Source organism: Furipterus horrens, unplaced genomic scaffold, assembly GCF_987537825.1.
Source record: "Furipterus horrens unplaced genomic scaffold, mFurHor1.1.pri manual_scaffold_3, whole genome shotgun sequence".
Lineage (NCBI taxonomy): Eukaryota > Metazoa > Chordata > Mammalia > Chiroptera > Furipteridae > Furipterus > Furipterus horrens.
The window spans coordinates 61655932-61674695 of NW_028327173.1; positions in this window are offsets into that span (position 1 = coordinate 61655932).

An 18764-nucleotide genomic window follows, 5' to 3' on the forward strand; every position below is an offset into this window, starting at 1 on the left:
TGGAGATGTATTCTTTTAGCCTTCTTTTGTCTTGGAAACTCCTTATTTCACCTTCCATTTTGAATGAAAGCCTTGCTGGGTAGAGTATTCTTGGTTTTCAATAACACCAATTCTGTGTACATTATAAACATAAAAATGATCATGATTCATTCAATAACCTCAACAGTAACTATTAATATTTTGGTGAATTTGTTTTCTTTATTCAATTTATAGTGGCGAAATTACACTGAACACATTGTTTTGTTTCATATTTTTTTGGTTAGTGTTCTAACAAATGAATTTTCCTCCTCGTTTTGTTATCTATTGCTTCATAACAAGTTACCTCAAAACCCAGAAGTGTTAAACAATAAAAATAATAGTTTTCTCAAAATCTCTAAGTGTCAGGAAACCTCGGTGTAGCTGGGTGGCTCTGGCCCCAGGTCCCTCCTGAGGTGGCAGACATTGGGCAGCTGCAGTGCTGCTGGAAGATTAGCTTCAAAGGAGGCCCACTGAGAGCTGCTGGCAGGAAGCCTGGGTTCATCACTGCCCATTGGCGGGTGGCCTCAGTTCCTCCCTAGGCGGACCTTTCTGCAGGGTTGCTCAAGCGTCCTTCTGGCATGTCCGTTGGTTTCCCCCAGAGTAATCAAAAAGTATAAAGAAGTCACAGTGTCTTTTATGACCTAACCTCACAAGTCACACTCCATCATTTCTGCACAGTTCTTTCATTATGTTGGTCAGCCCTGTTAGGCATGGGAGGGGCTTATAGACGTGTGAATACCTGCACACAGAGATCATTGTGGCTCAATCTGGCAGCTGGCTATGATGTTATTATTAATTTTAAAAATACTTCAATATGGTGGTATAAAGAAAAGCTCTTGGGTTCCAGGAAATGGCTTCTTAAGCCCACAGCTGAAAACAAAGGTGGGTAAATAAATGTCATTTTAGATTCAAGGAACACCCAGACTTTGACAAGAGACTCCAACTAGTCCCATGAGTCCTCTGGGAATTGTTATTTCTCACAGCTGGCGTCACTGTCCACTAAGCCCCTCCCCCATTATCTCTTGTGACCGCTGCGTTATTCTCCAAGGGACTGTCCCCAAGGGGGCACCAAGTTGGGGGTGGGGTGGGATCCTTTTCTTCTGGGCCTGTGGGATCTCAGCTGATCCCTAGCGACTGCTTAGGAAACAACAAACAGAAAAGAAAAAGAGACTTCACCTCCTGTCTCCCTTCTCCCTATTGTAACTCTGACAAAACAAGAATAAATATATTCAAGAAGAGGAGGGGTATGTGTGTAAAAGTAAATCAGCATCCGTGTATGGGTGCCCTTTGGAAGTCATCAGTGAAATTACAAACAATATCCAAATATTTTGTATCAACATACATCATCGCTTAGTTTAGGAAAAAATATCACATCCATCATTTTGCTGCTTCAAAATCCTCGATTAGAACATCTCAGACTATGCGGATATGGAAGGAGAAACAGAATATATAAACATGACATGTATAAACATGACAGGAAGGAGATATTTTCCCCTTGCTTCCTATACAGCAAATCACTTGGCAACTTGGAACATCACGCAAGAAGCAGACATCATGGTATCTGTTGCAGATATATTCGCTTTGATCAGTTTCATAACCTTGCATTAATCAAAGAATCATAGAGATTTAAGTTTACTTTTGCAGAGAGAACTAAAGGGACATTAGGGTCAAGGTCAATTAGCAAGTAACATGCATTGCTGATTATAATTATTTTCAGTCAAAACTGGATTTGTTAAGGCATCTAGTTGGAAGTAAGGTTCTGAGAAGAAACAGTATGGGAATAGTCTTGAATCTTAGAGTCGGGTCTTGGTATTTAAACTTTTGAGTTCCTGAAACAAGATGTCTGATAATAACTTGGTTGGTTGGTTGGTTTATGTTTCAAAAGTGGACTCTGCTTTGTTATCAAAATGTTAATGCAGACATATCAGACACTCTAGGGCTCCAGAAATGGCTTTCACTCCAGACATTCAAGAGAGTCCATGGACACCAAACAACTGGGAATCTAAAGATGAATCATAAAATATTGAGATTCTTTTTCTTTTCTTTTTTTTATTAAATTTTCTCTTCCTCTGATTTTATTTGATTTTATTGTATTGTAGTTTCTCTATGTTAAAATGTAAAATGGTATTTTCTTGAGACAAAGCATGATAATAATAACTGCAATCTCTAATACAATGTTGACTGTATGTTAGGCACTTTTCTGATTGCTTCACCTGTGTTATTGCATCTAATCCTCCCAAGCCCCATGATTTTAAACCATATTTATAAAGAAACTGAGGCATAAGTGATTGAGTTGCCCATGGTCACAGAGCTGCTAAGGAGTGAGGTATGATTGAAAAGATGGGGGAGTTTCAGCCCAAAGTCCCTTTTTGGCTGCTTCCCAATTACAGAAAATGTGACTCACAGCAAACATGTAGTGTTCTTGGACCTAATTCATGTGTTAACTTGCAAAAGGCTCACAATGGCTGTATATTAAATGTTTTACTCTTCCATATTTAGAATATTTAGAAATACTTTAGACAAAAATTAATTATTTTAGGCAAATAGTGATGCATAGGAGCATAATGTCTTCCTCTTAGGGACCAACATCTGTAATGTGGGGACTCTCTCCTGTCTTGTCATCTACCCCTTCTTCCTCGTACATAATATCAGCAGAGGGTTTGCTCTGGAGGAAAAAAATTCTTGAACCAAAAATAGTTCATATTTTCTGTTGTATCCTTTTGAACGAAGTCGCTAATTTAAGATAAATGGCTTTTTGTTTTTGTCACAGCAGCCTAGGGAAATGTCAGTACCAGACAGTACTTGGATTTGTCTTCCCTCAGACTCTGGGCTTGCAAATGAGGGCAAATGTACAAATCATTACATTTAAGAGAAGACAGATCTCTTATCTGCATCAGAAAAAAAAAGGAAACTAAAAGCTCATAAAAATGCTAATGATCATATCTTTCCCAAATGTTCTGGTTTAGTACAAAGTTTCTTTTTGATAACACCATATAATGCTTTCCTCCTGCTTGCCTGCTAATCTCCATTTCTCAGTGTGAACATGGAGCAAATAATATAAATCTATAAAAAGATACTCTGAATTCACTTCCAAATATAATACTTAGATAATAATGCAATTGTTGAGCAAAGTAGCATGCCTTACTCATTAGCAATGAACTCAGATGTGAATGTGCCTCTGTGCCAGCTCTTCCCTCACTCCGTTGCTGCTCCTCAGAAGCGTGGTGTGAGCCTGCTAGCATGTTCTGCAGGGCAGAGGCCACACTCTGTACACCTGAATCTGTCTCCATCCTTTACTTACATTACAGCTCTGTGCAGTCATTCCTGACATACCAGCTAGGAAGAATTGGTTTTTCTAATTGTGTGGTGGCTGTCGTCCCTGCAGTGATACACCTGACCTCATATCTTGTGCACTTCAAGCTACTATAACCATGGAGGAGACACCTACAGCCTCATCATTTACATATAACATAGTTCTACAAGTTGTTTGAGTAATATCCATTAATAGATGTAAAAAAACTGTAACTCCCATTGAGCAAAGCTGAAAAATGTAACACACAATCGTCAAAAGTGCATAATTAGCTCTGAAGCAAGGGAACACCATGAGATAACTTTCACCAGCTATTAGCAATCTTTTCCCTATATAAAAGGTATTGTCATGTTCCATGAGAAAGAGAAATTTACTAATTAATAATTAATCAATTTTTAATGGACCTCCCATAGTTGACATCAAAAACCAGAATGACCTCAAATGTTTTTAAACCAAGTGATAAAATGAAGTACCTGTTTACAGAACAATGAAAACTTCCTGTCTGAGGGTTTTGATCTGCTTTCATCCAGAAATTAAACCTGTCCACTACACTTTAAGAAGCTGTGAAAATGTAAGAGCAGAATAATAATTATATAACACATTTTATGATATTTCATTGCAAAATTGAGTACAGAGTTCTATTACATTTGAACTTCATATTTTTGCTTCTGTTAAATTTTTAATTAAAAAAGGACTTACCGCAAAAGCAACATAGCAATTGAAAAGTACTGTGTGTCATTTTATTATGGGCCCAAAGGGTCATTTGTGAACTTAACCAGAAAGCATTTTTACATAAATATGATTATGATTTTTGGAATCTCCTTTTTTTTCTTACCCTGTTTCTAAAATCAGAACAACAGCGGATCAGGGAAGAGCTATTGGCTTGTCTTAATGACACTGGTTCTAAAGGAAATTTTGCTGGATTTTTAAATATCCAAGTGTTAAGACAAATGCAGCAAGCTCTTAAAATAAAACCTAGTAGAAACATGATTTCTATAACTGAAATTTGTTTGTTGGAATATTAAGTATGTTTTCTATAGTCAACATTCGGTACTCTCTGAACTGTCAGACTCCTCCTATCCTTGATTGGGTCTGTGACTTTCTTGTTCTATTTGTGCTCTGGATCTATTTTTACCATTTCTCTGTTCTTTTCTAACTTTCTAAAGACTTTTTCAGTTCCTTTCTGGAGTGACACAAAGCGGAGCTTGTTTGCTTGCTCTGCGATTGACTCAGTCTTATATATTGAGCAGGCATCTGTGATCAAAAAAGAAAAATAGAAATGACAAAGAACTCATGGACACAGACAACAGTGTGATGATTGCAGCAGGGAAGGGCGGTGGTAGAGGTGAAAGAGTATCGGGGACATAAATGGTGATGGGAAAAAAATAAACATAATAGAGTTGTAGAGACTTTAAAAAATTGTTTTAAATGCTATTTTGGTAGCCTCTAGTTGGGTTTGTCATGAAGCTAGATGTCTTTAGTTGATAAGCTCACCTGCTTATAGGACTCCCCAGTCGTCGGCAGCCGTCCGTCTCGAGAGACGATGGTGTAGCTTCTTAAGAGTCTATCTGCACCGCCGAGAATGGCTGTGCAGTCCGACTCGGGAGTGACACGGTATCTGTCTCCTCCCGTGTTGAATCGACATCTTGCGATGACGCTGGAGTGTCCTCTCCAGTGAAGCTGAAGCTACAGAGCCTGGGCAGGGTGATATGGAGGGTCTGCTGTTGCCCATGCAGCAGACCCCCCCTCTCTTCGCAGCTGAAGGGTCCAAGGGAAAGACGGAGTCGATACAGCTTGGCTTCAGGTGCGCCGCAGGAGTTGCCGGTGTTGACTACAACGTCAAACCGCCTTAGGGACTCCGGCTCCGGATTTTCTGTCGGGGTTTACTCCCTTAGCCTTTCCCCTGAAGAGGTATGCCGCAAGGCAGCGGAGGTTTTTTGGAGTCAGAGTTTTCCTTCTCTGATGTACCCTGACTGGAAGATCGAACCAGCGACACTTAGCTCACAGGCCGACGCTCAATCCACTGAGCTAAACCAGCCAGGGCAGGACTCCCCAGTAGAATAAAACAAAATACCAAGCTGTAGCTTGCACTGAGGAGATATGCTACATTTTTGAAGTAGGAGGATTCTCAGCAAGAAATGCCACACAGAGTCTCTAACTTGCAGTCAGGCATAAGATGGCATCAGCTGGCTCCTGCTCAGTCCATTCACTGGAAGACCAGCTTCATAATGGCCCAACGATCTCTGATCACTGGCATCTTTACTGCAACCTTGTGACAGACCCTAAGTCACATCCACCTTATTTGTACCTTCCTGAACTCCTGGGCTGAAGAAACTGCATGAGGTAATAAATGTTTATTATTTTAAGCTGCTGGATTTTGAAATAATTTGTGACACAGCGATAGGTAGCCAAGAGCTGTTGCTAGCAGCGTGGAAGAGGTGTGTAGTTCCTTGGCTATGGGAGTTGACAGGGCAGTGTTTAAGCCGCCAATAAGTGGGCTGAGCCCAGGGCAACATCAGTGCGGGAGAAAGAGTCACAGATCTAGCTTCATGTCCCATGGTGGAAGCAACATATGACAGTTGCTAAATTACTCTTTGTAAACTAAGTAACTCTGTAAACTTATAACTCTGAAGACACACAGATATCAAGGGGCAGTGCCATTAATTCAATCTTAGCTCTGTGTAACTTTAAAGATCACACTTTCAAACTGGCAGTTTGTAGCTTCTGACGATTGTTAGCATTACTGAGCTAAAATGTATGCCCACTCCCATGCCACCTCTCTCTTTCTTTAGAAAAAAATAATCTCTAATCCAAAACCCCCCTGAAAGATAGGTATTGATTACATCTCTGAATAAATAAGTAAATGGAAAGAGCGTATTTAGAATGTAAGTATTGACATGGGAAAGGAATAATTTTAAGAATCCATCTCGTTTTTCAGACTCTCCCCTAAGAATACCTTCCAGCTACACACTTATTTTTTATGTCTCCAAATTAACGACTCTCATGCTGCTGTTAACAGATTTACCAGAAGGATTATTTTCTTTTCTAAATCATTCACTCTGCTCCTCCTTTTCATTAACTTGGATAATGAAACATTACCTGGTTGCCCTCTTTGTAAACATAAATTTGAGAAAAGAAGAAAGCAAAACTTTTAGATATATCTGAAAACATTTAAATTGAAAACCAAAGCTGCCATGCCCTGCCATCGAAGTGTCAGGAGATGTTCTTAACACCAGGAAATTGATGACCAGTATTGAAATATACAATGAAAATAAGAGAGAGATGTATACATAGATACAGTTCATGACTGCTACTGATGCTTTATTTTGTAACATACTTGCTATTCGGGTATGATTGTTTGCACTGAAATTTAGGGAAGACACAGGCCATTCTATAAGGTTATTTTAAGGAACAGAGATTAAGCATATCTTCTATCCCATGCAATTTTTCTGAAAGCTCCATCTTTATTGAAAACATATTTATCAGGAACCTATAAATGTTCAAGTTAAAAGACATGTGATGTGAAAAGATCCCCCTGTAGTAACTTTAGAAGGGGCTGCTTTGGTTTTCTCTCCATGTGGAGATATCACATTGCAATGCAACAGATACACACACCAACACACACACAAACACACACATATTTCTCATTCTTCTTCCTTTTTCTTTTCTTAACTTTTGAAGTAGCTGTCTCTATTCCCCTCAAAAATACACAGTGAAGAGACTTTCACAAATTGTCAACACCTGGAACACATTTTTTCTTGGCTATGGTCAAATAGGTACTTTTACTCTGAAGGAAATAGATCAGACCCCTGTCATGCCTGACTTGAACATTTACTTGGTATTAACCTAGTTTCCTGATACTTTGAGTATCAAAATCTTTTTTCCCTTCTAAAGTGAAAGTGACCTTCTGACTTCAAAACTGTCTTCCTTGTTCAGTAGCTAATGGATCCATGCAAGCTTATATGTTAATAACATCAGAGGTACATGTGATGGAACCAAAAGAAAATGGTTTGAAGAAGAATAACAGTACCATTCACATATCTAGGCTTTGATATAATAAATGTTAACTCTGATTTATGTTTCAACTTAATTTTCCAAGTTGTCAAAACCTTCTTAATTGCTGTTGAATGAGTCTTACCACCTTACTTTTGATTCTGGTCCCAAACTCATCCAAATAATTTTTTTTTGATTAGTCAATACTTATTTTTGATTTGCTTAATCATTAGTACCACTGAAGTTATCAAAATATAAAGTTAGTTGAGAACTTAATAAACATCTTCGATAACTCAGGGCCATTTAAGGAAAAGAAAACCTGCTCCAATTGAGGAAATGAGACATTAATTCAAGAACTGATAAGTCTGTGAGGGAGCATATCAAATATAACTTCTTCTGATAACACTTGAAGAGACAAACAAACCGAATGATTAAGTGGCCATAGATGCTGATGGTAAAGTTATTATTAATGACTCAGGTATAAGTTAGTCTTTGACATCTAAGTTTTCCTGAACTTTTGTAACAAGGCATACTCTTCTGATACCCCAAATGAGAACGGCTCATATTGCAAAGTAACCCTGCCAATATGCTCTGATAAAACTCTGAACCCAAAAATGCTAATTCAAAGCTTTCAAAACTTTGCAGCAGTCATATAACTGGCCTGTGCTCTCAGTTTACAAACAAGATAAACACTCTCTCAAATTAATCAATCTGCTGTGATACAATTTAAAACTAGCATTATTTTTTTAGAAACTAACTATTTTGAAACCTAAAATTTGTTTAATTCTGTCATCTGTTGACACTTCTTCTCACTCCTCTCTTAGTTTATGACATAATAATATTTCTGCACACGTCTGAGTCCATTTCAGTAGATTGTAAGTGTCTCTATATATGTCATCTTTAGATCCTCAATTGTTACCAAAAGAGCACTTTATGCTGAAAATATAGTAGAATCTAAAGTACAATAGCTGATGTAATGAGCTTTACAATTGTAAAGCAAGAGTTGTAATTCTATTTGTCTGCAGCAGTGTAAGCATCATATGCTTCCCATTGAAATAGAAAGCTAAAAAAAAAAATCTAGAAGTTCTACAGAGCTTTCTTATATGCCCAACATATTGTGTCCAGGTCTCACATTAATCGCATTGAAGATGTTGTTTATAAATAATGATGATGGTGATAATGACTAGTGACAGATAGGTAGATATATAATACTTACATAGTATTTACTATATGCCAGGTATTGTAAGAGCTTTAAAAAGTAATTTTCATGACAACTCTATGAAGAAGATATTATGATTACATTCACTGACCAAATGAACATACTGATGCACAGATCAGTTGAAGAACTTTTCAAGGTAACGCGGGTAACAAATGGAGGACACTGGATTTAATTGCACAAAATCTGACCCCCAAACCCATGAACTGAATCACTGTACTGTACTGACTAGAAATAAAACAGATAAGACATTGGTATCATCTTCCACTCCTCAGCTTCTTCATTGTTAAGTGTCAGATGGTCATTATCCCCTGTCTGTATGAAGAAAGTTTATAAGGCAGAATAGAGACAGAATAAGAGAAATATCACTTACCATTTGCTTTATTTTCTTTTACATAAACATAAATACAGACATCTAAGATTTTCTTAATTTTTTGTTGTTACAGGGAAAAAGTCTTGAGTTGGGCTGAGGTTAGGTGCAGTTGGAAAAAGAATCTTTTCCTCAGAAGACTGACAAAAAAGCTTTGCCTCCTTGTGCACATTTCCTTTTATCTATGATTATTGCCCAGCATGCACTTTAAAATTTATATCTCTATTCATATAATGTTAAAATCTACTGTCTGAAAAAGACATAAGTAGCATCCTTATGCTGAATGGAGCTTGAGCAGAGTGAGGCCCATTTGGGTGAGTTAACTCTTTTCAAGTTTTCTGTATTTCTTTCTGTGAAAAAAAAGAGAGACCACAAACAAACAAACAAACAAACACATTTCAGGTATTTAATTAAGTCTATTCAAGACTAATCCTCTAAATACAGAGAATCTGGCTCTAGATTCAGGCTAAACTTTTGGTGTCCTCACTATTTGCTAGTTGAGCAAAAGTTAATAGAGCATTTAGACCCATTTGCTTTGCCTAAGTGTGTTCATTATGCTGGCGGGACAGTACACTGTTTTAGTGAGTGCTTTCTTTGCATCCCTAAGTTAATTCATCTGTTAGGCAAAACCCAATGATTTACCTGCTGTCATTAATACACTGAGAGGTCACATAAGCATTGCATGAAGTATGTTCCTGGAGAAAGCTGATCCTTTCTGCAGCATGTCATATTAGGAGAGAAGCTTGTAAGAGCAAACGTCTATTTCCTACAGCATCTGGCATTCACCCCAAGTGGCCACAGAATGCCATACTTACGGGAAGGATGCTATTGTATTAGCAAGTGATTTACGAACTCCATCTAGGATTTAGGCAGGAAATATCCTCTCATGCAGAAAAAACAAAGGCAAACTTTTAAAATTGATCTTAAAACAATCAAAGCAAAACTCTTTACTTACATTCATCACTTTAAAAATAAAATTAATACTTTCTATTTACTCATTCAACAGTGATTTAGGTATTGAGAATAGAATAATGAACAATAGTCAATTAAACATAATTTCTGACCTCAAAATTTCAAAATGAATCCAGAAATCACACTATAATAGTATCTGGTTTTGTTTTCTATTTTTCTAAATATTTAATATATGAAATGTATTTCAGGAGAGTAGATGTCTTACAGGCATTATGTAGGATCTGCTATACACATTATTATATTGTTTCACATAAATATTTATTATCTTTATTTTACAAATCAGAAAAATGGTGTTCAGTAAGGTAAAGTGACCCTCTATAAAATTGTTGAGACTGGTGCTTAAACATCATGGGCCTAAAATGCCATGTTTATTCCCGTTCCATTTACACACAACAATTATATTTATACCCACATGTTTCTTTGTATTGAGGCCAAAGTAAAGCTCATTTACTTTTGTTGTAGTTTCTCAGAAGTGTTTTTCTAAATAAATTTCTTCTTGGTATTGCCAATCACAGTTATGCCTTCAGAATCTGCACCAGAATTTCTTGACCTTCTTTAGTATTTAACTTTCACTACCACATTTCATTTTCAAAGGGAGATTCCCATTCTTATGTAGAACCCCAAAGCACTAGAGAATAGATTCTGGCCTATAGTGAATAGGATTTTTGCTCATCATTGTTTTGACATTTAGAAGTCAGAGCCTGTATCTTTCTTTTAATATTGTAAATTTAAATTGTACCATTTACTGCTATGAGAAAAAGAGAACTGAATTGAATCCACTGGATCTAACCCATATTTTTATGTTTTCTCAGTCCATGACATAGCCTTATAAGGTAGAAATTTTAGATCAATCTCCTTGTTAAGTTCCAAAATGCAGCCATCAAATTCTATTGATATTTTCCCCCATATCATTTTTCCAAGGCTGTATTTTCAATAAAACTTCTTTGGATTCACAGAGGTGCCAGAATTCTCTTTCTTTTCTATCAGACCTTATTTTTCCCCCAAATGATGTTCAGGAGAATGATAAAAACTGGACTCAGTTTCTGAGGACCTGCCAACATTTTTTAGAAGGAATGTGATAGTCTAGGCCTACAATCACTTCCACATGTCCTTGCTCTGCAACTGAGGGAAATAAGTGCCAATCCCAGTTGCCTTATCTTAATATTCAGTGAGCCCAGGAGGTTGCAGACAAATTTACTTTTGATGCAGGCACTGTCATACATCACTGCAATTTCTCAGCCCCTTCATCACGCTTGCTCAGGGTTGGACTGGGAGAGCCCCAACAGCTGTTTCGTTCTATGCACCGAGCTCACTCAGAAAAAGATCTGTCTTTGACATTAGGGCCATCAATGCTCAATTTGGAGTTTCTTAGGTTTTCAGTTTGGTGGGAGATAATATTTTTGTTGCAGTAACCATATCATTAATTCTAACACAGTTTAATTTGCATGATTCTGTTCTAATCATCAATGGTATCTGTTTACTTAAACTATAGCTGTACCCTTGTATGTCCTCCCGGCCTAGCTTCTATAATAATAGTATTCTTGTTTACTTTGCAAGCTCTGACAGCAGAGAATATAGTCATCATTCAATTTTGCCTTTTGTGGATGAACATAAGAAGAGTAAACCACGTTGAATTAAATGACATACTTTACAAGGCAAATTTGGTACAATGCATAATAAATTTGGTCGAGGTCACATTTTGCACTTCTATTAATAATAATATGATTTTTGATTCAAACTGAGCACTCATAAACTTAAGTCTTTCATCTCAGTTGTTAAAAAATCTCAGTGTGTGAAAGTGGGCAATCTAGCTTTACTACAATGCAACACCTTGGATTCTTTTGCTGTTCTCTTTCATGGTAATATTACATGCATTGCCAAAGTTTACTGCATTGCTAAATGCTCATCTTTTCATGCATAAGGCTATAAAGAGAAATTTATTTTGCAAGCTTATTTGTTAGTTTATATCTGATTAAATTTGTACCTTTACATAATTATTAGAACCTAAGATGCATAATCTCCACTTCTCCATATAGAACAAAAATATGCCTTTAATGTTAAAAACTTGATCAAGTTAGAGTTACTTGAAATAAATACCCTTGAAATCTGTTCTTAAGAAAATGAACATCACTGAAGACAAACTAAAAATTTCAAGTTCATCTCAACCTGAGCTGCATGTCTTTCTGGCTTAAATGAAAAAAAAAAAAAAATAGGAAAACAAAAACATACTTATTTCTAATTTGAGATTAAACTCAAAGAGTGGTTCTCTACCTTAGAGAAGAGGAAACCTAATTGGGTAGTGAGTATGATCTGAGGTCCCCTAGGAGCGCATGGTGGTCTTGCTTCCTGAATGGATCACTGCTATTAAAACACTTACTCCATTTTCTGCCCTGGATTAAAGGCTCTTTGAAAAGCTCTTGACCTGGAAAAATACAGGTAATCATTTTGTTTATGTTTAAAAAACTGTGTGACAGCAGAAGACAAATTAAAGATAGTGAAACAGAGAAAGATTACTTGTCTAAGGTTACAGTTGTCAGGGTTAGAAGTGTGGTAGTGGGGTTGGTAATGAAAAAGGGTGTAAAGGTGTGAAAAGAGTAGTAGTATCTGTAGAGATTGAAAAAGTAGACAAGCTTAAAAATCTTAGTAATCAAAGGGGTGTGGATTTTCCAGTCTCTGAGGGGGTCTCATCTAATGCCATTTGATCTAGTCTTACAACGTAAAGGTTCAGGAACCTTATATTACCAAGTTCACAAGACCACTACTTTAATACAGGAGATGACTTATTGTCCTTAAGAACTCTATCACAGAAAGCAGATTACTCAGTCATATGATCTGCCATTCTCTTCATGGGACTTCTCAAGAAAAATACAAAAGCAAGCCATATTAAGATTTCTTCCCTTTCTTCCACTCTCTCTCCCTCCCCCTCTTCCTTCTTTCCTCTTCATTTCTCTCTCTCTCTCTCTCTCTCTCTCTCTCTCTCTCTCTCTCTCTCTCTCTCTTTCTCCCCCCCCCCATTGTCATGAGGAGGAAATCATTATTGTAATTGAAGTGGAAACTATTTCCCCATGACTTTTTTTCCCAGTGGGAAAATCAAATTACCATGATCAAGGAAACATTCCTGAAAGGAGGCACTCACATACATTTGTGTCTTTCCACAATGCCACGTTTATTAGGGGGGACCTCCCCAATAAGCCTATAGAGTCACATGTGGATCACACACAGAGAGAGGAAGCTTACTGCCATATGAGCAGAGCAAGCATCCTGCATGGAGCCCTGATCACTGCTGGCACCTGCACATGGAGAGGCAGGCAAAGATCTCAAGCCAGGTGGCTGCAGCGGTGGCACACGTCTGGTGGAGTGGAAGTCTAGCAGGGCTCCAAGCATGACCCGTGGTGCAGCCAACGATGAATAGTGTGAGCTCTGAGTTCTTATAGCCCACAATTGGTGTGGTCCCATTCATACCAGGGTTTTGATGGAGTCCTTATTTGAGTGTCCAGACTAGTGGTTTAAGATATTCCAGGTTCCTCCCAAAGGCATTTATATTACATCCTATTATCTTATTATTGGGCTTCATGCCACTTGACACAACTGTCATGGCCGACGGTGACTCCATATTGGATTGTCAAAAGGTATCCAAAAAGTCTGCTCTGCTCCTGCTCTGTACATGAACCAAATAACAATCAGACTATTACCTCATAAATATGGACTCAAAACAAAGAGAATTACCATATATCAAATGCTTATTGACATTATCCATTGAGTTGATTAATACATTAATCTCACAGTAAGATAATATTACCAAAGGAACTAGATGACTAAGTGTCTTTCGGACAGCATTTGGATGGGCATTGTCGATATTTGTCTTAGTTTTTCTTTTTTTTTTCTAGGCAAAAGTTTATTGTAGGTGACTAGGAATTCTGGCTTCCAGATCTGGGGCTGTGCTTTTTAAAATGACTCTTCCTATTTCTAATTTGATGCAACATGTGTCTCAGAGACAAATCTTATTTATCTAATTTCAAAGTTCTTGAGGAAGGCTTCTCTGGAATAGTCATGTGCTTGGTTCAAAGGACAGATCATAACAGCAAAGGAATAGTAAAGAAACTGCAAGATTTCAAGTTGAATACAGAGTTTTTATTCTGGGAAAATTACTATTGAGGTAGAAGGCATTAGAAGAAAACCTATTGATTCAAGAAAGGTAATGTATTCAAAACTTTAGTATGTAAATTTTAGTGCTTCTAGGACATCAGTGGTATGGATTTATTTTGATAGCTGGGAACGTCTAGGGAAGTACAGTGTAAAAAAATATATATTGTTCATATTTTACCCACATTTGTAGTTGATTGGCTCCTACATGGCTCAGAAAGATTTGAGCTAGTGATACTTATTTTCAAAATATCTGCATAAAGGTAATTGCTTCATTAAGGTTAAGAAAGAGAGAGCTAGGGTAGAATGTTAACTCATAGTGGTCTAGCTCAAGCCCTGGTGAGCCATGGACACATTTTGTTTTATTTACATAGTGTTTAAAAACTTTGCATTTGATTCATTTTAGATTAGGTATATATCTTGCAGGTTGCAGTAGTCCCTCCTTTTTATGTTTTTCCATACAAGGTTTATTTTATTCACTTTTGTTTGCTGCCTGGCTCCTGAAGTTATTAAATATTATGATCATGGGAATAAGAAGAGAGGAAAACACAATTCCTTGAACAACACGTAATATTTTAGCAGAAAAACAGAATCTGCAGAAAATGATTGTGAATTCTAAGAGGAACACCAGATGGATATTTCCCACCAGATCCAAAGGAAGAGAGAAAGATGAAGGAAAACATTTAATTCAGCAGAAAAGTGAATAAAATGAAGACAATGTAGAGAAAGTTGTTAGGAAGATATCATTGAAACTTAAGAGAGAAATTTCTGGACTTATTGAGGGAAGGAGCCAGATTTTGGAAAGATGAAGGGTGAATACAAAAGAGAGTGACTAGAAAAAGTGAATGTAGATACACAACTTCAAGAATACCTGAACACGCTAGCACAGTTTTTCACTTATATTGACACTTACATCTGTATACCTAACTTTCTATTCAGATTGGATATCTCATTAATAGTTCAAAGGAAATATATCTTAAATTAAATTCTTAAATTTTTTTCATACCAAGTGTTTCACTGAAGATATTCCCCATCTGTGTTTATTGAAGCTCCCTTTTTAATTGCACAGATCAAACAAGATCGGGAGAGCCATTGGGAGAAAGAACACTTATCTCGCAAGACCTGAATTACTTGTTGTGGGGCTTAACGCAGGCAAACAAACAAACACAGAAACAATGAGGAAAACTCTCCAAAGTGGTTTTCATGGAAAGCAGTCTTTCAGAACAGCCAGGTATTGATTAAAAACAAAAACAAAAAACAGAATTCTACAATTTAAGAATATGCTAGAGTTTAATGATTATGATCCTTAACTTATGGAGAGTGGAAGAGTGGATTCAAATTATTATATATACTCAGTGAAGTATGTGGCTATACTTCTGTATAAGCATCATGTATTAGCTATGTTCTTGGGCAATGTGCTTAATCTACTTATGCCTCAAAATCATCATTATAAAACTGGTACAGAGAGATGCTTCAGAGTTTCTTTTCTTTTCTTTTTCTTTTTGGCTTTCTAAATATGTGAAGATCTAAGAGCAGCATTGGAAGTACAGAGAGTGATGGGCTTTCCATAAATTTTAACTATCTTCTTTGGTATGTGAATAGTTCTCAGAACTTACTTAACTTTGTCATTCAGGCATGATCTCATCTTCCTCTCAATTTCTCCAATGTTGATTATGTAGGTCATACATTTTTGGATTGTGACATTTGCATATATCATATTTCTCTCAGCATGTTGTAAATTTTTAGAGGACAAAGACTCTATTTCTTTGTGCCACTTATCGAATTCACACCAATGCTTTTAATCAACTGTTTTATTAATTGCCATCTTTCACTGCCCCTGGGGAAAACTTAGGAAAAATATTTCTTAAATCCTCAATTTCTCCCACTTAGTAATAGCTATCTTGTATGCTTTATGTAAAGTAATTTAAATTGCCTTGCACAGTATCAGGCACATATTAAATATTACATGTGTGTGTTCACATTTCATTTCTATTACATTCAATAAATAATTGTTGATGGTGGTAATTACTATTCTTTTCTAAGATCCAATTAGCATCTGGAGAGCATAGACAATGGATAAAGAGGAGACAGATATGACTGGAGGAACATAAAGGAAGAAGCTATGACAGTATGGTCCCATTTTATTAACTTAGAAAGAGTAAATGACAAGGAGAACAAGTTATTTTAGGTGTGATATGACACCTCTCATTATTTGAAAAACCATATTTTCTATATCCGTACGATGTTTTCCATAGAGTAATAGTTTCAAACACTGGGTTATCTTTTGAAGAGAGCTCCTCCATTTTAGGATATACATCCAAAGTTTTGTCTCAATAATGGCTTCCTCTTCACCTGCCCCCAATGATGAAATCCATGATAGGTCATCTTAATCCACAAGCTTTCTGTCTTTTCTTTGAACCAAGTGGTGAGAATAGTCCTGTTCCTCCAGTTGTTAGAGAAGGTGAGCATTGCCTGCTGGTGAGGCAGTGAAGCAACTCCAGTGCTCCTAAAGCACGAAGTTCTCTCCAGACAACAGCTAAGGCAGGCTAAAGTGAGAAATCCATTATAATAACATGCTTTCTGAGGAAAGGGGATTACAGGTAATTTTCTTTTATTCCCTAGTAACAGGGTTTTAATACAGTGCTGAGACAGTGGTTGAAAATCAAATACCTCATTGAATTAAGGTGAAAAATAGATGAATTGTCTTATTCCTTTTACAAAGCTTTGAAAATGGGGAAGTTAGAGTTTTGTAGTGAATAGTGTTTTGAACATCAAATATACTTTAATAACTAGAAATCACATTTCCCCCAGGTATGATTCAATATAAACAACTTCAAATTTCACAAAATTCATGTTAATGGGGTTTTGAAAACAGAACACCTGAAAATTACCACACACTCTAAGAAATACAGATTCCAATGAGAATATACTTGCACTTGCAATCACAAATTTATGGGGTCTATCAATGAATTTCTCGTTCAGATGCAAAGCTAAAGACATTTAGAAAAATTGTATCAGAGGTATGGTTTTGTTCTCCATTACCACTTATTATTTGTTGGGTTGCCTACTGATTACTGACTAGCAGCTCTCAACAGTTTCTTCGCTCTCCTAATTGGGCCATAGTCATTATATAAAAAAATTTCAGAATGATAATTAGACAACCTATCCTGTTGATTATCACAGATGAACAACTTCCATTTTCTGAAATTCTTTCTATGGTCAATATGTTAACCCCCTGATAGTCATTCAGTAAAGACTGCATGGTGTACTAGAAAGATTGATGGACCAGAAGTCATATCCAACTTGTCCACATCCAAAAAATGTCACATATCATTTTTTGACTTTAACATTTTAATTTAAAATATCGGAGAGTCTAGTTTAAATAACATTTATGGTCCAGACAAGCTCTATAATTCTCTGTTACACACACACACACACACACGCACACACACTCACAAACTATCAGATAGTAGCTTCTTCAGGGTATAGTTTGTATGTTCCCAACACACAAAACATGATCAATAAATGTTTGTTGAATAATTGAAAGGAATCTGCACATGTGTATTTTGTTAAATAGAAGATCTTACTAACATGCTCAAAGTAACTCATTTTCTTCAGGTCTTATTTACAGGCTTCAATGCTATGTGCACTATTTCAGATCCACTGCAAGGTGGAATGTTGATATATTAAAGTCTAAAAATGGGTTTCTAATGGAAAAACCAATTGACCATTAAGTGGAGTGGTGTTAGCTGTATCTCCTCAAATGCACATTTATAATGAATAGCTGATTAGCAGAATGCTGTGATTAAACAGAGGTGAATAACCTATTTTACCCCTTTCTGAGGACTTGCACTCTATACTAAATTGTTGTGGAGCCTTGTTTTATATTATTCCTGATTTTGCTGAGTGAGTAGAAACTTGAAATAATATGGTTTTCATATAAATTTACTCAGCTCATCTTTCATAACAATGTCAACAGACAGTGTTTTACTGTTGAGATTCCAAAAGTAAATATAGAATATCAAATTTTTAAAACAAAATAGCATAAACTCAAGGTTGAATAGAAAGGTCTTCATACCTAACTAAAATTAAGCAAGGCAAACAATATCATCTCCCTTCAGAGGACCGTTAACATTTGACATAGTGTAAAACAAAATATCCTGATCACACTGTAGAACCACAGGGGAAAAAATATTGACATCATAGTTTGGCAAAAGAGCATGTATGTGCAATTTTGCAGGAATGGTAAATCTTTGCTTAAATGGGCCAAGGCTTCTGAGGATAAAATGTCTTTTTGTAAGTTTCAAAGAGACGAAAATGAGGAGAAAGAGGGTTATCTCAAATGTATGGGCAAACTTCATTTCTGCTTCGGAATTCCAGCATAAATCAAAAGGCCAATAGAAACTGATTGAAGTGGAACTGAAGCCAGATGGCGGGACAGAGGAGAGAGGGGTCCTCAGCAGGCACTCACTACTACCCAACCATGCCATGATGATAACGCAGGGAGTTGTTGGAAAGACACTGTTTTTCTCCTTGTCAAATACAATTTCAATCATGGTTGACTTAAGATACATCACAGTTTAGTGGGATTTCCAATGTGTTTTTTATATGGATTTATAAATTGCATTCATTCCCTTATAATACCTGAAGGTATATATTAGGATTTCACTAAACTTGTCTCTCACGTGGGGTAATAAATATTATTACTAATATTTGCACCCACCATTTTCCTTAACCACCAG